The 27,103-nt window shown below is 35.3% G+C and overlaps 1 protein-coding gene across 2 annotated transcripts in view; it reads left to right on the top strand.

Moving 5' to 3' along the window:
- The first annotated feature begins 14,159 nt into the window (after positions 1-14,159).
- Positions 14,160-27,103, top strand: part of Tfec (transcription factor EC) — a 53,261-nt gene continuing 40,317 nt past the window's right edge. The window contains exon 1 of one of the 2 annotated variants that reach the window (XM_048340098.1): positions 14,160-14,259. The gene's annotated coding sequence lies outside the window, so the exon portion shown is untranslated. The remainder of the gene's footprint in view (positions 14,260-27,103) is intronic. The other variant, XM_048340099.1, reaches the window with a different exon arrangement.

Below are 27,103 nucleotides of genomic sequence, written 5' to 3'. Positions count from 1 at the left end.
TTTAAATTGCAAGGCATATTTGAATTGCAAGGCCACAGTTACAGAGTTTAGGGTGGGGGGCAGGGTTGCTGGGAGCTTGAGTCTCCACATCCCTGCCCAGCCTCCAGGAATTTGGCACGCCCATCACCTGGGGGATGGGTGGGACTCTACCTCCAAGAGTTTTTGGAACCTTGATGGAACCAAGATGGCACTTGCTAAAATCAATTCTATTGTCCACCACATGGTCAATGCTAGAGAAAATTTAGGATTTTGCCAACAAAAAGCAGAACTTAACAGAATCTCCAAGCTTAACAAACATCAATCAAAGCAGATGTTAAACAAATATTGGTACCTTTGGAAGCTAGTACCAGCCCATCACAGGCAGGCAGGCAGAATTTAGAGAGAGGCAGAAAGAGAGAGAGAGAAGAGAGAGAGAGAGAGAGAGAGAGAGAGAGAGAGAGAGAACTCCATCTGCCCGAGCACTCATAGAGGTTATGTAAATATCAGAGGTCCCATGAAGGGGCCACTTGGAGTTCCAAATTTGTAAGACTGGGCTCAAACTTGAGCAGTTTTAGACTGTTCCCCACTTGATGAGTGACCAGTGGAGCTGAACTAGAGATCAGTTGACTCCAAACATCCACAATTACTGATTCCCTTGACCTAGCCCAGTGGCTTAAGGTCGACGGCCCAGTGGCCTTCCCTGGGAGTGGGGCTGGGAACTTGGAGCCAAGATTTACGGTGGCCCTTGGCCTTATGGAATATCCAAGCTCCCGGATAATGGTCACTCACCCTGGCTGGAGTTCCAAATCTGTTGTGGTGGATGATTGTGCCCCCTTCCCATGGTAAGTGATTAGAAGAGCTGAGCAGTTAAATACCAAGCATCCCCGGTGGATCATCACCCCAATCACTGTGTCTCGGACCGAGCGTGGAGTGTAGCCCTGAAGCTGTGGCTCTGTGGCCCTATGCTACGGTCATTTGGAGTGGGTCTCCGAACTTGGCACCAAGATTTTTAGTGTGGCCCTGAAGCCATAGCCCTATGGCCCTACAGTAAATTGGAAAATCGGATCCGAGCCCTTGGTTAGATTATCACTTACCCTGGGTGTGAGGGCAAATTTGTAGATTGTCGTGGTGGATGGAAGTAGAGTGCTTGGTCAGAAGTTACCTTGGTGGTCCCCTGGGTGGGCTTAAGACAGCAGAATAGGTCCCGGGGGCAGCTTGGACCCCCCAGAAATAGGGGAGCAAATCCACCGGGGAGCCTATCCTGGGTTTCGGCACCAATGAAAGCAGATGTCTTGGCCATCCCAGAGGACCATGCGGAGATAATCACAGGCAGGAAAAGAAGGTTCATAAGGAGGTTTATTAGTGGGGCTATAGTTCCCATGGGAGAGGGAACTACATGGCGTCTGCACCTTATCCAGGTCACAGCTTCTCTCTCTGGGGGTACAGGGGAAGTAGTTAGGTAGTGACTAGGAGTGGCTCATTAGGTATGGGTGGATCAGGGGGCGAGTGGGAGGAGCTGAGGACCTGAGGCTATGGAAATGCTAACATTTTTAATATGTACTCTTTATCTCTGGCTTTGAACAATTTAGTGATATGTCATGATATTGAAACTGAAGTTAAAGATTTTTTAATCTATGGATTTATTCTTTTTCATATCTGAAAAATTTCCAGCCATTATTTCTTCCAATTTTATTTTCTGTTCTCCTTTACTGACACAGGTACTGTAATTACATAGGCTTTAGGTTTTAGACTACTAGAGTGCTTCCATGGTTAATTGATCTATTAACTTTTGTTGTTGTTATTCTTGTTTTACTCTGTGTTTTCTTTGGATTATTTCTTTTCTTTTGTGAATCAGTTTCCTAAGAATTTTGTGTTCTTCATTTTCTTTAAGTCAAAGTATCTGATCTGTTGTTTTTCTCATCCAAGATATTTTACATCACTTCTTTTTATTTTGAGATATTCAATTTGAATCTTGTATTTTTGAAGGTTATATTATTTATTTCAAATATATGCAATATTGCTATAATTGTCAATGGCCTATTTATAAAATCTCTGCTAATTTGGTATTTCTCCTTATTGTGAGTATATTTTCCTTTTTCTTTGGCTGTCAGACATTGTAAATTTACCTTATTAGATGTTGGGATATTTATGAGTATTATAAATTACTTTTGTTACTAAGGACAAGTTTGGTATTTTAAGCTCGTGTGTTTAAGATTCTTTTAGATAATAGTAGCACCACATATAGTACTAATTGTTCTCATAAGCAAGGCAGTTTTTTTTTTTTTTCCTGTGTCCGCTGCCCCAAGGCCACAGTACACAAGATTTCTAGTATTTCTAGTGGGAAATAGTAATGTTTTGGTACTGTGTGAGAGGTGGAAACTTAGTGATATTCGAGGTAGTTCATTTTCTTCAGTACTCATTCTTATATGTGTGTGTTTGTCTGTAATTGATTAATTTCAAAGAGATACCTACACCTGGGGGAGGGGTGCTTTTTCTCTCTCTCTCTCCATAGCTCTTACTTTCTGGGCATACTATCTTGATAATACTAGTCTACTTGATATCCAAACATAATCTGACTTGTTTTCCTAATCTCAGGGAGACTTCCAGTCTCTCTTGAGGTTTTCCTGTCTTTGCACCACAGCCTGAAAACAGAGGACTCTAAGCCAGGGTGACCTTTGAGCTCACCTTTGTTTCCTGAGTATTTTCTTTCTCTTGAATCACTTCCTTTGTTGACCAGTAGACTGCCATTAGTCAACAAAGAGAAAGCCGGTATTTCAAATATTTTGCCTCTTTTTTTCTGTTGTTTCTGTTACTAGGGTAAACTTGGCTCTTGTTCTCTTTCAGCTACAACAATCAAATTTTGTATGTGTAGCTGGTTTTGTTTTATAACTTTAATAAGATTGTAACAACATGTTAGCAATGATCATAAAGTGATCTTTAAGAGCTGTCTTTTCAATAAAGGCAGAAAGAACACAGTATAAAAGTAAGCACCAAAATAGGAGTGGCTGAAGATCTCTTTTATTATACTGAAAAGGTCATAGAAGCAATAACAAAAATATTTGGGTTTTCAATTCTTGCACTGGTTTGCTTGAGACTTACACTTTCTGTGCTTGTTTCTTTTTATATAAAAATAACAACCATAATGATAGTAATACTAGACTTTTTTTTGTCTTTTCCCACATTATTACAAGTGTTTTTGAAGCATGCAGTGTAGGTATTGTCTGTATATTTTTATGGTTCACATAAAACATTAAAGGAGTGTTAATAGATTATGAAATAACCATATAACTAATATTAAAAATGTTTATATGTTTAATTAATCTAGAATTTTCCAAATGTCTCTTCTTAATATGTATATCTTCTATCTTTCATGATTTTGTCTACATAATTGAATACATACTAAATTAAAGATGAAATAGCATCAAATAGCATTAGAAAAAGAAAAAAAAAGCCATATTTAAATGACAGGCATTTTGATGGCATTGATTCCAAATTGTAGGGCCTATTGCTTTTAAAAGCATAACTTCAAACATAATGCTAAATTTGTTTTAAGTGTAACTATGGAATTACTGAGAGGAATCTTTTCCCATTTATATCAAAGATGAAAGATGATTTGTGATAATGCACAGGCTATTTTCCTGTCATCGTAATTGCACTTATTCTCTAAACTGAATTAACAGCAGAGAGATGATCAGGGAGCCTACCATTGATATTTTATTATACTTGTAACTAGTGACAAAAAAATTTTAGATGGCCACGTGTGCTGTTTAAATACTTTTGCTTTCATAAAATGCCATATGCATTTATATTTTCACGTGATTATATTATTGTAAGGTCACAGAATACATTTATTCTAATTTATCAAGCTTGATATAAAATTTTGACTTCTTATGACTTGTACATCACTTTACTTGCTTAAATTAATGCTAGTGGTAAAGACCTTTCAAATTTAGTTTAAGAATTCAGTCTGCAAGTTGGAAAAATTTCAGTTGAGATGTTGGCTCCATTAGCATGGTTGTAGATAAAATACAAGATGTTAAGTTACATTTGAAATTCAGATGAACAATAAATAAGTTTTGGTATATGTATGTACTATTTGAAAAATTCTCAAGCTAAAAAAATATTCATTAAAAAATCTGAAATTCAAATGTATCTTGACATCCAGTCATTAGATCTGACAAGCCTACCATAATCAGTTACTAGATGAGTGCCAGCCTTTGTTCAGTGGCCATTTTGGCATTAGTTTAAAATTATTTTCGCCCAACTATTCTCTGTATTGGTAATTTCAGTACCTCTACAGATAATGTTTTTAGTGTCTAGTTTTGTTGTTTTTCTTCATGTATTCTTTAGTAATCTTGGATTCTATTACTATACCAAAAAATGAAAAGCTATGCTTCTTCCATGATTTTAATCGAGACATTAACATTTCAGATATACCTCCTTCATCCTTTTTGATTTCAAGTATTCTGTCTTACATTTCCAGTTTTTCTAATTATCTCCTTAAAAAACTTAACTCACATTGTTTTTATTCCAGTAGATCCACACTTCCTTGATGCATCTATCATTTCATCACCTTCATTCTCATATTTTTAAATCTTTTATTACTCAGTGGCTACCACAATTCATCACAGTAGTATAGAATTGTTGTTATATAAGGCTAGACTATTGAGATTTAAATAACATTCCTGGTCTTCCTCATTGAATGATTGTAATCTTATATAGAATACCCAGTAATTCAGTTTCAGTTTATGTCATCATGATAATTATAATAGTTAGCATATCATATAAGAATATTATGATGAACAAATAAATTATGAAAAGTGCTTAAAATATCTTTTACAGTACATATGATGAACTATAAGTGTAACTTTTGTTATTGTCAATATCATCATTAGGATTATTGTCATCAAGATTTTTACCATCATAAATGTCTGAATGTCTTCTTATTTTCATATCACTCCCCAGATATGCTTAAATCCAACTGATCTGTGTAGGCAATACACAGGAAAAGAGGAGTTTCAGTTTTAGTTAATAATTATGAACCCCAAGCTGGCCCTTCATGCTACACAAGAATCCAACCTTATGCCAAGATTCACTACCTTTCACATCCTCTTGCTCAAACACCTTTCTACCTCTGACCTCAATCACACTCCCTACTGTTACATTCTACTTCACTGAGAAATAAAAGCAGCCAGAAAAGAACTTCCACAGATTCACAGCTGCATTTTCCAGCCTTAGTCAGAGGGAGTTTCCATCCTTTTACTCTGAACCTCCATGGACCTTGATCATTTCCCTGTTCTGCATTATGACTCGGTTTTAGTGGACATACTTCACCAGTAACAAAGATGCCATGGTACCTCAAGGTTAACAAGCTGGAAAATCACACCCCTGTTTTCTCCAGCCGAATTTCCACGGCAGGTCTTGGTAGCTTTATCTGTGCAGTTCCTCAGGACAAAGTGCTTGGTTGAAACTTTCAATTGCACACATTTGCATGAGATCCCATAAAAAAAGTTAATTTCTTCACTTTTAGTTTTATAACCTGGAAAAGATAATTGACAGCAAAAAGAAGTACTTAGCAAAAATTTGGGGGAGAATCAAGTCAATAAACCATGAAAATTGCTGACCACAGTGTTGGGTGTAAATATAATAAATGTTAGTAGCTTGTTTTATTCTTTTTTTTTTTTTTTTTGGCCAGTCCTGGGCCTTGAACTCAGGGCCTGAGCACTGTCCCTGGCTTCTTTTTGCTCAAGGCTAGCACTCTGCCACTTGAGCCACCGCGCCACTTCTGGCCGTTTTCTGTATATGTGGTGCTGGGGAATCGAACCCAGGGCCTCATGTATACAAGGCAAGCACTCTTGCCAGTAGGCCATATCCCCAGCCCTGTTTTATTCTTTTTACTCTTTTGATATTACCTTTTTACCTTTCTATGAAATGGTCACAGACTATGCTAATGTAAAAAAAACCCCACAAAAATGCAAAATGGATTCCAATATTATCAGAAGTGTATTAACACATAAGCACAGTATTTGTTCCAGTTCTGTAGAAGAGCTATTCTCGTCAGTCTCATATAAGGTTTCATTTGAAAGTTACCTAGAGAATTTTTATCACTGCAAGTGGCAAAAGGTAGCACTAAATATTCAAATTATGTCAGCCTTCCTGAAATTGAATTTTTGCCTTCAGTGTGACAGGTGATTTACTTAAGCAAACTTGAGAAACCTCAAGTTTTCTCAGCCAAAATATGAAGATTATAATTCCTGTATTATAATACCCATATTTACTTATAGGATTCTTAAGTTAATTAATCTTAGCAATATTTAGTGCATTAACTGATATATAGTAAGCACTTGTAACTGTTCACCATTTTGTCTTTATTAGAATAAAGTGGACTTCTCCAAAACTAACATGTAAATTTAAATTCTTACATTGTAGATCACCTTTCTTACACTTGTTATGGTCATTTCATGTGAGAATAATTTTTATAACTTCAAAAATAGAAAGCACAGCATAATTTTAGCCCATTTTTGATTATGCTTTTGTGAAATAAAAGGATGATTTTAGCTGCACTTGACATGTTGGAAATATAACAAATATTACATGCCTGCTGCTAATTTATTCAATAAGTAGTTATTAAACACTAATTGTATACTGTACATTGAGTTTTGTATATAATGGTAAGATGCAGTAACTCCACTGTAGGATGCCAACTTCTAGGATGCAAATAACACACTGGTAAATACTTAGATTTATATTGTTATGTAAGTTCCTTTCATTTTGCTTCCTGCTATTTGCAGTTGAAAGTATATTTTAGTAGCTATTCTTTGAGAATAGTATCTTGCTTATATTTAACATGATTTGCTAAATGTAAATGATTATTTGGAATTGTGATATATTTTGTTTAGTGAGGTTTGCAAAATGAGATCTCGTATTCTTACTTAAATCTCTATGCAATATGCTCTGGTTTAATGACTCATGTCTTAGTACACTATTGTGTTGCATGAATTTTCATGTGTGTTAATTATAAGAACTTTACAATTTACAAGCTTATCCCAATTTATTATAACTTTCACTTACAGTAGATTTGATTTTTTTTTCCAGAAACTTTGGTACACTGTGAGACTGTGGGGCATCTATTATTAATGAAATATTGGTGTTTTTTTCTGAATTGTCTTGAGAGAATAGTGTTCTCTTGCTCAGAAAAGAAGTCCTTTAGAATGGAATCTTTTTTACAGAAAAAAATCATTATATCCACATATGTTCATAAGATACACTATTAAACTTAGCAGTCCTGTCACATGTAAGCTTCAGATATTGTTGCTTTAATGCATTCCCTCACTACTTTGATAAAAGCCTTAAGATGTTGCCACTAGTTCTTTGATGATTTCCTCTGATGTTACAGTACCTCTCTTTTTTCTCCCCCCCAAAATCTGTTTTGCATAAACATGAGAAGTCAAGGCAGTTTGAATTAATGAGTAAAGAGATTTAGCAACAAAAATACATATATGTGTGATCAATTCTTTCTAACTTTGGACCCATCTCCTGCTCAATGTACAGAAATCTTATTTTATATATCTAGAAAATAGGAACCATTAGCAAAAATGGCATCCTACTTCATAATTTTGAGTTTTATTCATTAGTGTATCCATTGAATTAGCAAGGGGCATTTGCAAAATAAAAAAGTATTTTATTGCCCTGATCTTGTGAATGAGTCCAATACTTTGTTGGGTGAGTGCTTTTTAAATTTGTTTGGTTCTAGTTTCCAGATACTTTTGCAGTGATCATGTTTATTAAACAGCTATTGTGAATTATTTATTGTTTTTAAATTAAGTTTAATATTTTTGGTAGGGGTCAACTATTAGCAAATCAGTCACAACTCAAATTTGTCCATTTTATCTGTAAAATTCTGCTTTTTATGAAGCACTTGCTATTCAGGGTTCAATAATACTAGTCAAAGGGCTCTACACTTATTCTTGTGATGAATTGCTGCCTGTCTTACATTGGTTCTCTGTGTATTGATGTCTGGTCAAAGCCCTCTGTATTATGACTCTATGAACCCACATAATCCATTTTGTTTCCCCTTCATTTAAAATATAATCCTTAAAATGCATATATATATGTATAAATATATTAGGATGTATTTCCATAGATCTATTCTGGTAAAGAATGCTGGTCTACCAGTTCTCAGTGGTTTCTGTGGTATTATATTGTGCTAAATGTCATTTTCACTTTGCTACCCATACCCTGCCCATTGATTATTAGACTTCATAACTGTGTCTGATATTTTTCACCAGCCTTTTGCGTTAAAATTAAGGTTACTAGGCATCACTTCCACTATTGTTCCTCCCCTGTCACACCTGTTGTGTTTCTGTAAAATCAGATCTGTTGCTTTGTGTCTGGTTGCAGTCGAAGGTGAGCAGCTGTAGGTCTGCACATTGTGTTTGTTTTAGGAACTGGTTTGTTTTACAATAGCATTGTCTGGAGGCATTAACGTTAGGCACCAACCATTTGAATTGTTTGCATTTCTTGTATGCACTTGTGTTTGTGTTTGTTCTCTTTGTTTCAGATCTGTCATTTAAAACATGAATTTAAACCATGACATCTTTGGGCTTTACAAAGCTCTGACTTCTTTTTGTTGAAACCAGACAATGAAGTACAGTTTTCTACATGATTATCAAGGTCTATATACAGTGGAGAAAAGAATCATTTCTGAGCACAGAGCATTCCTTGTCATAAATGTTCAGATAAATTGCCAGTCACTTCTATTAATCGGTTCTTATTTAAGAAGAATTTTCTTCATGGTGTTGAATGTTCCTATTTTCTCAAGTTATTATTCACAGAATAATTTCTGAAGTTTATTAACTGATTTTTGTTTAGATTTTCAAATTACTAACACATGCAAGTGAAAGCTGGCACTGAGTATATGTGCCCCCAATTATTTGAAATTAGAATTGAATAGTTGATTAAAGATTTTGCTTATGTACTGAGATGCTTGGCTTTCTCACACATTTTTGTGAGGAAAACAGTATTTTTATTCATTTATTGTTTCTTTTTTAATTCTTCATTTTTCTCACTGTCATCACCAAAATGAAAGAAAACATGATCAACTCAGACATGTAGTGTGCTCACATGCTTTTCGAAAGATAAGGACATTCACAGAGTTCATATGCAGTGTAATTAGTATGTTTGTTAATGCTAGCACAGATACACTCATTTATTCACATTTTAAGAATTCTCTTAGCAAATTTTTGTCTCAATATTAGTGAAGGACCTAAATACTAGAGATATATAAACTAAGGATCTCGGGAAATTAAAATGATCATTCTCTTGGCGGAAAACTTCCTGTCTCCATTTTAAATTTCCCAAGCCGTAGAAGTATGTCTAATTTATTTTGCACTTGAGCACTGTCAAAAATCAAAGTGAATACTTCAATGTTAATTCTTTCCATTCTGACACAAGATTGGCAATACTTGCAAATGTAGAGGCTATGTACAGATTGAGGAAATTCAGGGCTAAGATACATCCAATGAGTTCTAAATAGTTGTATATGGGAAGATTAAAAAGGGGCGGGGGTTGGGAAAATTAATGTGAAAAGTCCAGGAAACTTTTCAGTATTAGAGAAGTTAGAGGCAAGGTGTTTTGAATGTATGACTTCATATTTGCCCTGGCCACATTCTCTGTCTGACCCAGACTCTCAAAGATGACTATCAGAGAGCTATATAATTGAAACATTACGGTAGATTACTATCCCGGGGAGAGATTAAATAAAAATGGGGCATAGAATATGTAAATAATATTAAAATCTAAAAATATAAATATATACATAAATGAAATATAAAATAATATTAAAATACCAAGTTTTCATAATTTTTATTTTATGTATTTTAAAAATACTTGATAGAGGTTATTTTAAATGCTAGTTCATTTTGGGATCTTTCAAGTTCAACAATTATACTTTATGTGAATAAAAAATAGAAAGTATCAGACTGGGAGGTAGCTCAGTGGCAAAGTGCTTGCCTCGTAAGTGCAACGTCCTGGGTTCGATCCCTAGTACCAAAAAGTATCATGTCTCTATCTTCACTTTTTAAATTAGAAATAAGAACAATTGTATTCTTCCTAAGATACTAGCAATAAAAGAAAAAGAACCTATTGCTGTCACTGCAATTGTTCTTGGAATTTATTGCTAAGCTCAATTGATGTGCTGTGAGCATTTTATTTTCTTTGTTTCGTTCCTTATACATGAAGCCCTACGTTCGATTCCTCAGCACCACATATATAGAAAAGGTCAGAAGTGGCGCTGTGACTCAAGTTGGCAGAGTGCTAGCCTTGAGTAAAAAGAAGGCAGGGATGGTGCTCAAGCCCTGAGTCAAATCCCCAGGGCTGGCAATATATATATATATGTATATATATATATGAATATATATATACATATATATATATATATATGGGCTTCATGCATGCAAGGCAAGCACTCTATCACTAAGCCACATTCCCAGCCCCCAAGAAAATATTTTTTACTTTGTTCAGTTCTACTCTTTGTCCCAGTCATAATCTAGATTGTAAAAATACACATGCAAATCATATTCCTTTTACTTGAGGAAAAAAGAGAATCTTTCCTAGTTCTTCTTCTTATAATACTTTTATGCAAAATTTTAAAGTAAAAAGGAAAATTATAAGGACATTTTAACCTCTCAAGAAATTTGGAAATGCAAAATGAGAAAAATATTTCTTCTATCAGCCACATATTATCCTTTCCAGATTTTTCCTTTACAATAGCAATGTTGTAATTACCATAGTTTCTTTGAGGAAACATTGCTTTTCTTGTAGTAAAAATTGAATTTGTAGCGCCTCATAGTTTTAATCTTCTGAAAGCAGACATTATCCTGTTTCCTGATAGTTTCTGAAAGAAGTTTTGAGGTTTTTAAGAACAAACATCAGTGATAATAAACACACACATACATACATACATATAAACATGTATAAATACTTTAAATATTAGTTTTACTGGAAATTCATATAATTACATTTTTATCATTTTAACCTTTTCTACCTGTTTCCTCCATTCATCCTATAACTCTTTTCCAGATCTCATTTTCTGACTTTTTGATTTTTATTTACAGTAAATAAGTAAACAATAAAAGTTGTTAGTTATTTGATGACCAAACTTATTTCTTGTATGACAATGCTTCCCTGAAGAAAGTTGATATTTTAAAGACTGTTAGCATAGCCATTGGTCCTAATAACAAAGAGTTCAGCTTCTTTGTCTTAGCATATGCTAGCATTATATGTTAGTGTCCTTTGAAGTAGGCGTAATTATTGACTGCATTGGCCAATAAACAATGAGTAGAAGTGATGAATATTAATTTCTCCACATTGGTTTCCCAATCCATAAGTGCAGAAAGCTGATTTAGAGATGGATCCTCTCTCACCCTGGGTCCTCAGGTAAGTATACGAGTTTACCCACTAACCCATACTGGACATGTAAAGTATGAAGCAATGCTTTTAAGTTTTTGACACGGTTTGTTATGACAGCATATACCATCCTACCTTTTCTGACAGAGCACAGCTGTACAATTGCAGCAGACTCTACAAGATTTGTCATTTTTCTAACCTCTAGGGAGCTATAGTGTCAATCATGTGAGATGCTGTCTCAGTTGGAACAGCCTAACATTACAAAGAAAGAAGTTTGCTTTTATTTATTATATAGATAATACGTTGTCATGTCTGAATATAATATGTTCAGATCAGATGGGAAATTCATGACATATTTTTGATTTCTGGAATTTTATGTATAATCATTCTCTCCCAATTTTAAATATAGTTTTCTTTCTTCACTTAAGTGTTCTATTACTTCCCAAATATAAATGCCTTTGGGAGGGAGAATATTTTAAGTCTTATCAATCATTTATACCTTGGCGAGTGAAGTATGTAATGAATTAATTACAATGTTTTCTAAAAATAGTCTCTGATAATGGCAAAAACTGAGAAGATGATAAAGGAACATGTACCTGATTGGAAAAGGGAAAAGAACATGGAGATTGCATGTTAAAAGTAATTTACCTACTTCAAAATCTTTAGATGAACTCACCTTCTGTTTAAGACTTTAGAATATGTCAAAGTATTTCTACATTCTAGAGAAATTTTAAAGTCCTTTGTGTGAGAAAAATTAAGTACTATTAATAGTTTAAAGGTTTCTAGAGACTTTGTACTTCAAAGAGGAGTTATTGTGGGACATAAAAGTTGAGAAAGCCATTTGACTATTTTGAATAATTTTACCTGCTTTGCAGGGGCAAGAAAACACTGAAAGTGGAACTGTCGCTCCAGTAGTAGAGTGCTAGCTTTGAGCACAAAGCTCAGGGACAGTACCCAGGCCCTGAGTTCAACTTCGAGACCTGACATTAGAAAAAAGAAAGAAGAATCTTTGCCATTTTTTTTTTGTCTCATGAATAACTGAAATATTTCTTCAAAGGGTCCATAAACATTACCCAGATGATTACAAAAAAATGGGATCTTAGCTAGGAGAATTTGTGTAAGAACTCCCTTATTTTTGGCACAGAGAAGCAAAGAATCACTATTAACATGTAGCATCTACAGGTAAGCACTCAAATTGTAGATGCCAAGTCATTTAGATGTATGTGACCATATGCATGCTCCTAACTTTAGAAATACAGATATATGTCCACACAGTAATACAGCTTTAGTTACCCTCTGAGTCTTAAAAATGTATGCAATAAAATTATTCCAGACTCATTCAACGCAATTTCTAACACAAATTAAAATCCTTAATGTTTCTTTTTCTTGTCAGTTGTGGGGCTTGAGCTCTTGGCCTGGGTGCTGTCCCTGAACTCTTCACCTCAAGGCAAGGGCTCTACCACTTGAGCCACTGTAACACTTCCCATTTTCTGATGGAAAATTGGAGATAAGTCTCACATACTTTCATGCCTGGGATGGCTTTGACCTATGGTCCTCAGATATCAGCCTTTTGTGTAGCTAGGATGACAGGTGTGAGCCACCAGCACCAGCTCTAACAAGGTTTCTAATGTTATTTAATGTTAATCTATATGGACTGATTTAATACTATTTACTATTTCTAAACACTTCAGAAGATTAAAATGTATCTAATCAGAAATTATGAAATGATGCAAACATTTTCTGTTGATATCAGCTTTTAAAAATAGTTCTGAAGTTCTTAAAGCAAGATGTGAAGAGCTTAGCCATTTTCTTATAATAGCCACTTTTAACAAGCAGTATCCATTTAATTGTGTAATTTAAAAAACCAACAGCAAGAAAAATGTGAATGCAGCCTTTACATGGAACATTAGCAATTTTATTTGAATATGTTTGTATATTTTTAATAATAAAAACTAAAAGTAAGCAAATAGTGTGACTATTAGAAAGGGAGTAAAGATGAGAATAAAGTTGTATCTGTTGGTTTTAATTTCTTAAAGATAACTAATGCCTGAACTGAAACTTTACTAGCTTCATTTATAGACAGTGGGTAATTAATGCTCATATCTATTAAGAACACAATTCAAACTAGCACATATACAACACTACTTAAGAAATCTCCAAAGCTCAGTTGTGTTATCTTCAAGATCCATAGGAAGATAAAAAATTCTTGTAAGGACCAAATTTAGGCTAGACTCGTTTTGATGGCAAAAAAGATTCAGGAAAACCTTCATTTTGGAAAATGTGGGCAATTCAAATAGCCTTTGAGCAAAACCTCGAAATCTATTGGTATTCTAAACAAATATGTAGTTCTTGAGAACTGAAATGTGGTGCAAGTTAGTTTGTTGAAGAACTGTTACTTGTGAAGTACAGTATGTTGCAATAAATGTGGGATCTTAGTCCATTTTGATAACCACTGTAGAGTGCTTGTGTTTATTTGGAAAAAAAAAGTTAATTATGGGGCAATAAATGGGCTCCTAAGGAGTTTTTTTACTGTGGCCACAGCACTGCGGAGGAGTAAGTAGTTTTGGTGTTCTGTCTCTCAAAGTAGTAGCACATTTCAGATAAAGAAAGGAAGTAGCCTTAACTTGAAACTGCTGTGTCATTTCTTCTTCCTTAACAGAAATTCCAACTAGGGTTCAGGAAATGCCCTCATGAGTTTACTTCTCTTTTTCCTAAACTAAGTGGATTCCAAACAGCCCAAACCATTCACTACTCATGATCAGATCATTTACTTTGGTTGTCTCTTCGGGTATGGAGCTTATGTTATGGGAAGGGGAACTGTAATTCCGTGCTGTCTGTGGAGGTGATTACACTGAAAGAATCCAATCATTGCTGGTAGGTAACTAATCTGGCAGGTTAATTTTCTGTACTTTAAACAAACTAGGAAGGCGAGTTTAATCAATATGTTTTACTGTGATATGCATTGCTTGCTTGTAATTATGATTTTGTCTTGTGGGATAACTAGGTATCAGGATGTTAAAGTAGTCAAGCTGTGATTTGCTATAATTTGGATGAAATAAAGCTGAAACTCTATTAATGTCTTATTCTATTCAAGATGTAGAAATCACTGTTTTAGTTCATGATAACCCAAGGAATGTCTTTTTCAGGTTTAATATTCTCAGATATTTACTAAATTGAAACATGATTCAACATTTTATTGCCTCTCATGTTATTTTATGAGTAAATGTTAATGTATATTTACATTCTAAGAATGTCTATTTTATTAGCTTTTAAAGGTAAGAAAATATAAATTCTGTTCAGAGTAGAAATAACACCAAGCGTATATTAGACCATCTTCTTTTCCAGAGCTAAGACATTCTTCATTTTAATGGAAGATGTCATAATCAGTATTTCTAGGTGATTTCAGTATCCTAATATAGTAACAGTTTAAGTAGCAATTTTTACTTTTAATAAGTTTAGTTCCAATAATTTAATTGTAATAATTAAAGGTTAAAATAGGAACTTAATGATTATTTGAATTTGTACATACCTGCAAATGTACATACATGTGTCAGATATATTTATAAACATATAGTTGCCTATATGAGTTATTATTCCATACTTCCAATCTTATCTTAGAATTCTTTCTTGAGAGTAGACATTAGAAGAACAATAATGAACTTGAGATAATATTTAATTCCTGATGAGTAGCTTGTTAGTAACTTATTTACTAGAAACTTCAGTTTAGGTTTATACTTTAAAGTAGCATTGATGATTTCTTTTGTTCAGAGACTTTGTCAACAAAGCAAATTGTAGCAGGAGTTCATTATCAACCTTACTCAGACAATTCTGTTTCAGAGTGTTTTAGGTGAATCTAAGTGCCATTATATACTTTCAAATAGCTTTTGAATCAATATTGAATGTTTTACATTTTTTGTTGCTGTCTACCTTAAATAGGCCAGTTTTATATTTTGCAAAGTAAGGGTTAAAAAACATAAACAGGGCAGGGGATGTGGCTTAGTGGTAGAGTACATGCCTAGCATGCATGAAGCCCTGGGTTCAATTCCTCAGCACCACCTACACACACAAAAAAGACAGAAGTTGTGCTGTGGCTCTAGTGGTAGCGTACTAGTCTTGAACAAAAAAACAGGCTCAGGGACAGTGTCTAGGTCCTGAGTTCCAGCCCCATGGCTGGCCAAAAAACAAAAACAAAAACCCAACAATTGAAACACAAGTGATATAGTGTCTCTTTTATTGTTTTTGATGAGTATCTTTTTATTTTTAGTTTCTTTCCAAGCAGTAAAATAGTGTATCAATTCAATTCACTGAAGAAAAACTTGGAGTTGATGTCAAATGTCAAACGTGTTTCTTAAAAGTCAACTTTAATGAATGAAAAATTTGTTTATTTTCTAGATAGTGAAGATAAGTATGAGTTTTTTTTTACATATATCATATTTTCTAGTGGTAGTAAGCTTTCTATTAAGTTTTGCTATAACTCACAGAGTAGAAGAAGAAAATAATTTTTAAGACAGTAGTTTGGTGAATCAGAAATGGGAAATAAAAGAAGGTAGAAACTGAAAGTAACAAAATGCTTTTACTGGAGGGTTTCGAATAGAATCATGAATAACACTGAGAAAATATAACAATTATTGTGTACCTGTGGAAGGGAATCTGCCATTAAATATTTTTCTAATAAGAACATTCTGCCATATGAGAATATTCTGTGTTCTCAATTTTTAAAACATTTATTTTTAGTAGTACAGGAGTTTGAATGCAGAGCCCTCTGCTTGCTAGGCAGGCACCCTTCCACTTGAGCCACACCTCCCGCCTTTTTGCTGTGGTTAACTTCTGTTGGTAGTGGTGGTTGGCCTTGAATTCTGGGCCTGGGCGCTGTCACTGAGCTTTTCAGGCTACTGCTTTACCACCTTGAGCCACTCCTTCACTTCTGGTTTTCTGGTGGTTAACTGGAGATACTCTTATCTGAGACTCTTCTCTGGGACTGGCTTTGAACTGTGATTCTCAGATTTTAACCTCCTGAGTAGCTAGGATGTCAGGTGTGAACCACCAGTGCCCAGCTTGCTTTTTTAATAGGACTCCGATTTATGCTGAGGCCAGCCTAGGTAACGATCTTCCTATTAACACATCCTAACATAGCCGGGATTGATGACAGATGCCATACTGCTACAGTCAGTGGTTGAGATGAGGTCTTGGGAACTTTTTGCCAAACTGTAATCTTTATTGCCAGCCCCCAAATAGCTAGGATTGTAGATGTGAGCCACCATACCTGGATAAAAGTTTACTTTTTGTTGAAAACAACCATTTTTTATTAGCCTCTTAAATATTTCTTGTAAAAAATGTGGTAATATAAAGTCTGGAAAGGTATACCATTAAACTGAGTAGCTGCGTCTTTCTCTTGAGTTAACCAATGCGGAGATCTTTTGAAGTCAAAAGAATATGCCTTTTTTATTTTTTTGCCAGTCCTGGGGCTTGAACTCAGGGCCTGAGCACCGTCCCTGGCTTCTTTTTGCTCAAGAGTAGCACTCTCCCACTTGAGCATATATGTGGTGCTGAGGAATCAAACCCAGGGATTCATGTATAGGAGACAAGCACTCTCGCCCCTAGGCCATGTTCCCAGTTCCTTAGTTAATACCCTGGCAAATTTGGTTAAATTGAAGATATATATATATATATATATATCTCTATATATATATATATAGATATATATATCTATATATCTAGATATATATAGATATATATATCTATATATATATATATATATATATAGAGAGAGAGAGAGAGAGAGAGAGAGAGAGAGAGAGAGAGAGAGAGGAGTATTTTGGTGCTTGTGTGGTCATTTCTGAGGATGCTAAGAGGCTTATGTTATGGTATTTGCCAATGAGCAGCATTTCAATATTTAATTCTAGAGACAAGTACTATATGAAAAGTACAGATGGATTCTCTGTGTGTGGAAGGTTTAAAGAGATCCTGAAGCTGGATACCCGTGGAACGTCTGTAATCCTAGCTACTCAGGAGACTGAGATCTGAGGATTGTGGTTCAAAGCTAGCGCGGCAAGCAGGAAAGTCAGGGAGACTCTTAACTCCAATTAACCAGCAGAAAGCCGGAAGTGGCCCTGTGGCTCTAGGGGTAGAGCACTTGCCTTGACTCGCAGTGCTCAGGGGCCGCACTCAGGCCCAGAGTTCAAGTTTCAGGGCCGACAAAAAAAAAAGAAAAAGAGGAGTTCATGACTGCCAATATATCTTGAAAACAATGACCTGTTCTCCTGGTGGATGAAACATGGCAGAAAGGCATTGGACTGAAAGACAGAAGTACGCAAAACAAGGTATATCCTGGAAGTTTCTATTATAATTTGGAGCCATGGTAGGGGAATAGCATGAGGTAAAAGATGGGGACAGATCCTGAAGAGTTATGCTTTAAGACTTACATGATTTTAACAAAAGGAGTAGCAACAAAAGGAGTATAGCGGGGAATCTCTCTGGGTTTAGCCATTTGGAAGACAGAATGGATTGTGAACTATGGGAGTCATTGCCTTTCCTGTCTAGATTTAAAATGTACTTGCATTGAGACAGCAAAGATTAGTTGTCATGTCTGTATAAGACCTTGAAAAGAAGGTGTGATAGAATTTAGTTCATGAGAGATCAAAGGGTATTTACAATGACCTTTTCCACTGTAGAAATATCCATTGAAACTGAACCTCTCAATGGCATGAAACTGGAGCTTACTTTTAATTTTCCATACAACTTTGAATAGGTGTTGGTGTGTGTATATGCACTTTAATTGGAATCCACACCTGGAGTAGAGAGTGCAGGTCTGGAGCAGTGTCTGAAAATAAAAGGAATCTGGAGGCACATATATTTCATTCCCAAGCCTGAAGAGTAGCTCTTGCATTCATGTAGGAGTTCTTCAGTTGAAAAATCTAAGTTACAGAAAACAAGGACTCCCCCTTGCCTCCCCCCCTCCCCAGCCCTTTATTGTCAAAGTGATATACAGAGGGGTTACAGCTTCATAAGTAAGGTAGTGAGTACATTTCTTGTTCAACTTATCTTCTCCCACATACCTCCTCCCCCTCCCCCCCGCCAGGTGTTGTACATTTGGTTTACACCAAATAGTTTTTTAAGTATTGCTTTTGAAATGGTTTGTCTTTTTATCCTTTGTCTCTCGATTTTGGTATTCCCTTTCCCTTCCTTAGTTCTAATACACGTATATACAGTATACGCGGTACTCAGATGAGGTACAGTGATGTGGGGGGTACAATCTCAGGAAGGGAATACAAGAGAAACAACAACAAAAAAAGCTACCTTTTTCATGGCATGTTGAAAATAATTACAACAATGATATAATACTTGTTTCCACTACATGTAGTTCATTTCACTTAGCATCAGAAAAGAAGGACTTCTGTCCTTGCTTTGAGGCCTTGATTCCTCATTTCTGAGCAAAAAACTAATGAGCTATTGTCTCATATCTGACATCCTACCTCCCTGCCCTTCCCACCAGTCAATGTTATCTCTTATCAAACCAGTTTTAGAGAACTCTACCTTAGCTTTGAGAACAAAATGCAATACAGAATGAAACAATACTTTGCATTATTTGGGAAAGTAATGCTTAATTTACATTTTCTTCATAAGACATTTCACTTTTCCACATTTTTTTTCCAAATGAACTTTCAGTTGAATTGCATTGGTTTTCACTTGACACACCAGTTGCAAATCACTTGGGATTTGTTCTCCCAATGAGAAGTATGAGAAAGCTTTTATAGTTACTTCAGGTGTATACATGTAAAGATGAAACAAATCACAATAAAAACAAAAATAGGAAGCAATGCTATTATACAATGTACTAAGGGACAGGCATAATTTATAAAATAAGTAGATAAGCTAAGTATTATTGTCTGAGTAGCTTTAGTGGATATCCAATTCATGTTTTGTGAAGTTTTCTTTTCTCCCCTTCCCTTATCTCCCTTACCCTCCCCTCCCCTCTCTTGAAAACATTGGGTACAAACAAAGTTTAAGCTTACTTGGTTTATCACCTCATTTGCATCTGTCAGTACCCTGGAGGCAAGTGCTGACTTCACTGTTGTTTAGAAAAGTGAAGATTTAAAAAAACATGTAACTTTCCCAAAATGTCCCACAGTGAAGTGTTGGAGCAGGGATTGGGATCTAGGCCTATAAGGTACTGAAATAAAATTATATAATCTTTTCTGGTATACTTAAAATTAAACTTTATCTTTGTTGTTCTCTTTCATTTATTTTTGAGCAAAGTCCCATCTTTAAAAGAGAAAAAGGAGAAGCAGTTGAAGGGGGAAGGGTAGAGAGATATTCGAGATCCTGATTCTGCTAAAATAACGTTTCCTAGGGTTACACAGGAAAGCCTTTGACTGTACTCTATTTGCAAAAGGAGCAGATTCAGAGGTAACAAGGGACCAGAGATAGCTCTATTTCATAAAAGAAAGGGGCAAAGTGAAGAGACTCATTAATGTCAGAGCCGTAGATGGATAACCAGTGACAAATATCAAGTAGATTTGCTTCAGTTTGGGCTGAGAAAGGTCATTGATTATTTTTGGTTAAACTGGTTCACAGAGGCCAGGTCCTCACTAAAAAAAGGAATTAATTGCTTCCATTTCCCACTAATTGCCTCAACATTTCCCTTTGCTTTGTCATTGGAGATTTGGTCAGAGAGGCGAAAAGTCAAAAGTCAGAGTTTGATGGAATCTACATAAAAAGGGAATCTGAGGAGACCAAATTATGGCATTTGGTGTAATAATGATAATGATATTTAGCATTTTTCCCTGGGAGTGCTGTAGATTTTTAGAGCCCTTTTCAATCTTTAATCAGACCATAGGGCACATTTAAAAGAGTTCACTGTTTTTATTTCCATCTAGAGGATAAGGCATCACAGAGAGATGAACTGACCCAGGGCAAGTCTCTTGAGATGTTAATCCTGTATGTTAGATTACACCCTCCAATGTTGAGTGTTAGCTGGAAGCATCCGCTCTTCCCAGTGGAACTACTCATGTTTGGTCCTTCAGAGTCTTTAGGTTTTTTTTTTATGTGTTATTATCTAAGATGAGTATCAGATTCTGCATGAAAAAAAATCACCCTAAAAACAATGAAATAATTAGATTTTTCACAAAAGGGTCTTAGTTCTTTTGGCTCCTGCTTGATGCTTGAACTGTCTTCACACAAGACACTCTATATAGTATGTTTGCTAAATTAAGCCATTTTAGTAATCCTGTATCACTCCAAGCTCTTTAAAATATGTGATTTTTTTTATCTTTCATACAATTACTGTATAATTGTTTTGGAACCCTACGTGACCATTTTAAACTATTCAGGATATGATAGACTGGTGGGGAAACACTGACTCCTATGATTTCTTCATAATGTCTTCCTTCAGAGACCCAAGAGATGAATAAGAAGTTCTAATTTAGCAATGTCAACCACTTCTTAGCTAGGATAAGCAGAAATGCAAGTTACTGTTAACTATTTTCCATTACAAGTTCTTAGAAACATGTATTAGAACAAATGTAAAGCAAGATGGATAGGTTTCAAAACCCACTGTAGAACCATCAGTTATTTGATCCCAGGCAGTTTATGTAATTTGATTGTAATTCAATTTCTCTGTCTGTAAACCTGATCTTTCTCCTTAGATTTTCATGTTTATTAAAATTTGATATTTCACAAAACACTTTATTACATCATTTTTCTCACAGTTATGTTGCATTTGAGCCAGGCTGTCTTCACCTGGTCCCTGTAAGCCTCCCTTTCTACTCCCTCATTAGGTCATTACCCACATTAGGTAATTAGAACAACCTTGAGAACTCTGCAATATTCTTGCATCATTGTACAATTAGTGGTGCTTGCATTTGGTAGAGAAATATCTGGCCAAAAGGCACAGTGGCAGTGTGGAGGTAAGGTTGAAATCTAGCGGATTGATTTTCAAAATTCACCATCTTTTTTTTTTTTTTTTTGGCCAGTCCTGGGCCTTGGACTCAGGGCCTGAGCACTGTCCCTGGCTTCTTCCCGCTCAAGGCTAGCACTCTGCCACTTGAGCCACAGCGCCGCTTCTGGCCGTTTTCTGTATATGTGGTGCTGGGGAATCGAACCTAGGGCCTTGTGTATCCGAGGCAGGCACTCTTGCCACTAGGCTATATCCCCAGCCCAAAATTCACCATCTTAACTGCAAATCAACATTGACATTTGTGCAACTTAAAAAACTAAGTTACCATGACCTGTACCCTCAACTGTGGAAAGGAGATTTTTGAAGCCTATCTTCCTTCCGCCAAAATGGCAACTTATACTAAAAATAACAAACCACTATTAATAGTGGCAGCAATGTCACCAAATCTCCATTGGATTCTTTCATTGTTTTTATCTCATTTCAGAATGAGTGAACAGCCTATTTTCTTGCTCAAGCTTCGTCAGACGAGCTGTGTTCCTAAGCAGTTTTGAACTAGGTAGACTGTCCCCAATTCCTTGTTTCCTTCCCATCATCCTTAGACAGGAAGGACCACAGCCCCGTTTCTTCCAGGGCTGATGCTAAGGATTAACTTTGAGAGGAGCCTTAGTTGTCAAACTAGTTACTCATAACTTTTGGACTTGTTTCTCTTAAACAATGTAACTTAATAACACTCCCTTCAAGTATATAAACAGGACACTCCTGTTCAAATAGCAAGTGCTAAGGGTGTATACATGGAAAACTGGATTGACTGTTTTGATTAATTTGACTGCTCAAGTCAGTCAAAAAGTAATCACCACTGAAGCTAACCATTCTGACAGATTTTTGGCCCACTAACTGCTTATTTGACTGCCTTGCCTGTCAGGTTGAAGTGGTCAGATTGATTGGAGACAGTGTAAAAAAAAATTTAACTTGGGAGAACGTGGGTGTCTGTAAACCAGAACCTACTTTAAATAACTTTATTTGAAATTTGTACTTATTTCCTTAGGACTTGGGAGAGAAGTTTGAAAGTGACACATTGCAGTATTTGACTTTTCTAGAGTGAGATGTCTTGCTGCTTGTTAGAGTTGGTGATATATTTATAGGCTACAACGTAATCTTATTTTCCCTATGCATGTATAGATTTCAATAACATTGGAAACTTTACCCTAACTTGGAAAGCATTCTATTAAGGCCTCATATTCTCATACTTTTTTGAAGGTTTGATAATAGACACACAACAACAAATGACCTCAAATAATGGGTTACCAATTCAGTTGTTAATAACTTTTGGTAAGCAGAACTGACCTTGTCATTAATATTAGTCTTTCTAAAAAGGGAACAAAGTATGTGAGAAAACAGAAACAATACCAAACAAAACCTTTTGTAATATGTACAAGAATTTGTCTAAAATTATCTGACGTGTTTGTGAAATAATTTTTTAATCTAACAATTATACTGTTCCTTCAGAAATGTTGTTTTGAAATAAGCTCCAAAATTTGGGCAAGACCAAAATAATATCACACAGGAAAGTTAAAAAGAATGATTTAAGAATGACAGAAAGAATGATTTATGTTAAGCTAACAGTCTTTATTTTACAGGGAGGATTCATATTCTGTCATTGTTTAAAAGATTTAGTCATAATTTTCTCAAAATTCTAATTTACCCTGTAAAATATTTTGTAAGTATTCAAGGTTTATATTTTATCACACATTTCTTTAAAAATAAATGCAAAGGGAAGATTAGATAGAAATAAGCAGTAGTATGTCAACAAATCTAAAATGATATATTACTTAAAATAGCTTAGCAGTCATATTTTCTCTGTTAGAGTCATTTTATGTCTCAATTTATGTTTCAAAGTTGTGATTAGTAGAGGGGAATAAAGTTTATTTTAGCTTTGCTTTTCAAGTTTATGCTTTCTAGTTGTTTTAGAAGAACATGTTCTCAACAACAGAGCTTTTAACCTGAGTGAAATAATTATATCAAATCTCATATTTTGAAGAATGCAGTAAGAAAGCCATTAGAGTATTTACTTAAGTTGCATACATTCTTTATATTATGGTAGCCTTAATCATAATATTTGAATGATCATCTTAGTGTTTTAATTTTTTTTCCATTTAAGATTATGAAAATGTACTAATTTACCTCATAGGCAGTGACTCATTCCCATGCCTGAGCAGTAGGTAGTCTCATTAAAAATGCTATCTTGAAAGATAAAACTTTGTTTTAATGATTGCTAATGACCAAGAGCAAAGATTTAGGGGAAAAACCAGTTTGAATTTCCATTTATGCTTTGTTCCAGAGCTCCTTACACTATTTTCTCATTCTAATGTCTAAAGTGTGTAGAACATAGAGAATAGGGCCACACAGCTCACTGGCTTGATGTGAGACAGGTAGATGGAGCTTCCAAGCAAGGTACCTGATTCAAAGCAAACTTTGCATACCTAATAATTGATGCTATTATCATTAAGTAGTTAATTTAATTTTTAACTTTGAACAGAACATCAGGATAATGGTAAAGTTAGTGTGGTTTGATTTTTAACTCCATGTGCTAACTTAAGCTCTCAAAGCTTGAAGTAGTTAATAAAAAAATGAAATAAATAAGAGAACAAAATAATGAGATCAAGTAAAGGATCATAAAAAGGATTACAAAGGTCAATGGATAAGAAAGTGCTCTGTAAGTAGCAAAATACTATAGTTGAAGTGTTTATTTTATTTGTGTCTTTGAATTTACTGCTATTGTCTGCTTTTCCAAGAACCATCTGGCTATGTATGTATAATTTTTGTTTCAAACAAACTTCATTTCAGTACTAAAGAACACTCACTCAATGTGTGCCATTGAGAGGGAAAATTATTAAATGTTGGAAACGTTCGGAAACCAAAATATTTGTGGAATATATCACAGATTTTCTGTTCACTCTGGAAATTTGTCAGGTTTAAAATTAAGAAAATGGCCACTATTTTGTTTTTGTAATCCTCTTTAAGCAGTAAGGAAAAGATGAATACTAGGCCCGTCATTGGTGGCTTGTGCTTGTAATCATTGCTATTTAGGAGGCTGAGTTCTAAGGATCTTGGTTCAAAGCCAACCTGGGTAAGGAAAGTCCTGAGACTCATATTTTCAAATAACCACCAGAAAACTGGAAGTGTCATTGTGGCTCAAAGTGGTAGAGCACTTGTGGTGGTAGTAGTGGGGGGGGGGAGGACAAAAGCCCAGGGACAGTGCCCAAGCCCTGCGTTCAAGTTCCCAAACTGTCCCACCTATGCACCCCCAGCCCCCTGCAAAAAAAAAAAAAAAGAAAAAAAAAGATTAACACTAATTGACATCGAAACATTTGGTGATGATTTCCCATTAAGAAAAGGAAGCACCACAGATTAGCTAGCTTTACTAATAAACCTTTTATGATAGAATTTTTTTCCCCTGACCAAAGCAACTGATCAATGCTAACAATAATGAGCACTTATTGCAGTGTTGAGTGGCTTCCTTAAATGAATGAACAGTTAAAAGGAGACATGAAACTAACACCAAAGTCCACAAAGGAAGACTGAGGAACATCATGTTACTTATCCTTTGGACCTTTCAGAGAATATCCTAGGTTGTATACAACTTGCAAGTTTTTGGCTATGTCCCTTTCTATAAAGTCACTCTGGTGTTCTTCTCTATTTGCTCCTCTACTTTTTCTTCCCTTTTGGTTCAGTTGTTTCTACCTTTCATAGTCAGCTTTTAGTCCTCATCCTGAAGATTTAGTTCTCACAAAATCACGTGACTTGTTGGATAGCTCCTCTATTGTATCTGATCATTCATTTCATCTATCTATCTATCTATCTATCTATCTATCTATCTATCTATCTATCTATCTATCTTTAGTGTGCTTGTGTGTGTGTGTGTGTGTGTGTGTGTGTGTGTGTGTACTGGAGAAAATACACCTTGTAATTTACATTTTGTTAGCATATAAATCAAAGTTATATGTTTAAATATGGTCTTACTGGCATAGAAAGTAAATAGAAAAAAAGGTATTTGGTGCTGAATCTGGCATTTGCAATTTGTTTCTCAAATCATTGCATTCTAGTTTCTCCTTCACACAGAGTTTTAGTACAGAAATGCCATGCAGGAGTCACTAACATGTAACTGGCCTTTCAAATCATAAGAACAGATGAGATTCTCCTTTGGACCTGTGGGGAGAAAGGGACAGAAGAAAGTGCTTTATCTGTGCCCTGAGGTATTCTCACTCACAATCCACAAATTCCCTCCAGTTCCTGCTGGCTGACTTCCATTCTCTATACTTTCTTGAAAAGTATTCTCCAGAGAATCTCCAGTGACCCATTTATTTCCCAATCTCTGGCAGTATCTTCTGCTCTTTCTCTTCTTTCATCTCTGTAGCAGTTGACTTTGTTAAGCACTTTCCCCCCTTGAAACTGTCCTACATTGGTTTTGTGATGCTGCACTGTCCTCATTTTCTTGGTCCTTTTTTGAGTTTCTTTCAGTTTCTCCCTTCCTTAGATGCTGGTTGTCCTGAGTTCTTCACTCAACATACCCTTCTTCTAGTTTTAATTCATAATTCTGTATAACTTTCTCTAAGATCAGTGGCCTGACTAAACTGGCCACCAAGTTCATGACTCTACTTTCAACTTTAGCTGGTACTAGGTCTCCCTCTGGGATGTTTCATCTGCGTAGTTTCATTGACACAATAAATCCATAATTTTTCTTTCAAAACTTTTGCTTCTACATGGTTTCCTTGTTTTTGGAAATCCACCCTCTTCACTACTTCCTATTTCATACCATAGCAATGTCTATGAAACTTCCTTCCTCTTTACTGTGTAAATCAATGGCAGGTCCTAATATTTTTTTCTATTCATTCCTTTCCATTAGAGGTAACATTTGCCTATTTTTTTCAAATCTAAATACTATTGCTTTAGCTAGGGCTCTTTGTATTTCTCCCAGAATATGATTCAAATCCCTACTTATTCTTCTTGTCTCTAATATAATCTTCTAATAACTCAGTCTCCATGTCATTGCCTGAGGGATATTTCTGAATGTTAATTGATCATATTAATATCTCACTAAAGGCCTTATTAGGGCTCTAAGAACAAAACATAGAGTAATAAATTTACCTACTTATGAGCTGTCTTCTGTCTAATTTTACATTTTTATTTTTTTCACCCACAATTCCTTGAGATCAAACTGAATAGGAGAAAGAAAACACTTGCCTTTGCAAGTTCTTTTGTAGCATTTTACTAACATTGAAAGATTAAGTTAAAGCATTTGAGGAAGTGATCTTTGCTAGCATTTTCCTCAAGTAACTTCAGCTATGATTGCGAAATCCCTTATTACCGGCATTTCTAGGCAGGCTGTTTCTTAGAAATCATCAGCAAAATTCATAATGCTACAAGAAGAAGAAACCCAAACAGATTTAAAACTGGTATTAGTTTCTTTTCTATTGCTGTCATACAAATTTACCAAAACCATGTTTTAAAGCCATTTCTCACTTTATAGTTGTTCTATAGTTCTAATATATTAAAATGACTTACTCTGAGCTGGAATTAAAGCCCAGGCTTAGTCCTTATCTGGAAACTCCAAGGGAGTTATCTGCTTCCTGCCTTTTCCAGCTCAAGGTTCTATATCGCACTGACATCTGCTTTCATTAGCAAATCTTCTGTCTCACTCTGTCTGTCCTGTTTCCCTCTTACCGAGACTCTTGAGATTACATTGGTTCTACCCAGATAATCCAGAATAATAGTTTCATCTTAAGATCCTTAATTAAACATACCAACAAACACCTCTGTGTAATA

This window comes from Perognathus longimembris, chromosome 2 (genome assembly GCF_023159225.1).
Source record: "Perognathus longimembris pacificus isolate PPM17 chromosome 2, ASM2315922v1, whole genome shotgun sequence".
In the NCBI taxonomy this organism is placed as follows: Eukaryota; Metazoa; Chordata; class Mammalia; order Rodentia; family Heteromyidae; genus Perognathus; species Perognathus longimembris.
The sequence above is the reverse complement of the archived record's forward strand: the minus strand, read 5'-3'. Positions and strand labels throughout refer to the sequence as shown.